Source organism: Chrysochloris asiatica, unplaced genomic scaffold (assembly GCF_000296735.1).
Source record: "Chrysochloris asiatica unplaced genomic scaffold, ChrAsi1.0 scaffold00143, whole genome shotgun sequence".
Taxonomy (NCBI): domain Eukaryota; kingdom Metazoa; phylum Chordata; class Mammalia; order Afrosoricida; family Chrysochloridae; genus Chrysochloris; species Chrysochloris asiatica.
The window spans coordinates 3,530,655-3,531,958 of record NW_006408661.1 but is presented as its reverse complement, the minus strand read 5'-3'; positions in this window follow the sequence as shown (position 1 = coordinate 3,531,958).

Sequence of the window (1,304 nt, the reverse complement as noted above, 5' to 3'; positions counted from 1 at the left end):
CCTTTGCTGATTTTAAAGCACACAATATCTCCTTGTTCTTTTTGAACAATTATCTTGGTTTATGTGCAGGTTGTTCATGATCACAGTAAAGTGCTCTGGAATTCCCATTCTTCACAATGTTATCCATAGTTTGCTAGGATCCACAGAGTCAAATGCCTTTGCATAGTCAATAAAACACAAATAAACATTTTTTTTCTGGTATTTTTTGCTATCAGCCAAGATCCATCTGACATCAGCAAGGCTCATTCCATGTTTTCTTCTGAACCCGGCTTGAATTTCTGTTAGCTCCCTGTAGATGTATTACCGCAACCATTTTTTATTTATCTTCAGCAAAATTTTATTTGCATGTTATATTAATGATGTTGTTCGATAACATACACATTTTATTGGGTCACCTTTCTTTGGAATGGGCACACATATGAATGTTTTCCAGTTGTTTGACTAGATAGCTGTTTTCCAAATTTCTTGCCATGCATAAGTGAGTGCGTCCAACACTGCATCAGTTTGTTGAACAATTTCCATTGGTATTCTATCAATCATTGGAGCCTTGTTTTTTTTTTCCTAATGTCTTCAGTGCAGCTTGGATTTTTTTCTTTCAATATCATCAGTTCTTGATCATATGCTACCTCCTGAAATGGCTGAACATCGACCAATTCTTTTTGGTAGAGTTCCTTTGTGTATTCCTTCCATCTTCCTTTGATGCTTACTGAATTGTGCAATATTTTGTCCATAAAGTCCTTTAATATTACAAATTGAAGCTTGAATTTTTTTTCTTCAGTTCTGTCAGATTAAGAAATGCTGAGAATGTTCTTTTAATTTGGTTTTCAAACTTCTGATTTTTGGACATTTCATTATAATACTTTATTCTGTCTTCTTGATCTTCCTTTTGAAATTTACTGTCCAGCTCATTTACTTAATCATTTCTTTTATTACCTATTCTACATTCAAGAACAAGTTTTAGAATCTCTGCTGACATTTAGGTTGTTCTTTCCATTTTTTCCCCCTGTCTTTTTAATAACCCTTTGCTTTTGTCATATATGATATTCTTGTTGTTATCTCACATCTATTCTGTTCTTGATATGGTCTCTAATTTCAGGTAGGATATATACAAGGTTGTATTTTGGCTCTTATGGACTTGTTTTAGTTGTTTTTAGCTTTAGGATTAACTTGTATATGATCAATTGATGGTCTGATCCACAGTTGGTTCCTGGCCTTGCTTTGGCTGATATTATTGTGCTTTTTCATCTTATTTTTCCATGTTGTATTGTTGTTAAGTGCTGTCAAATCAGTTCTGACTCATAGTG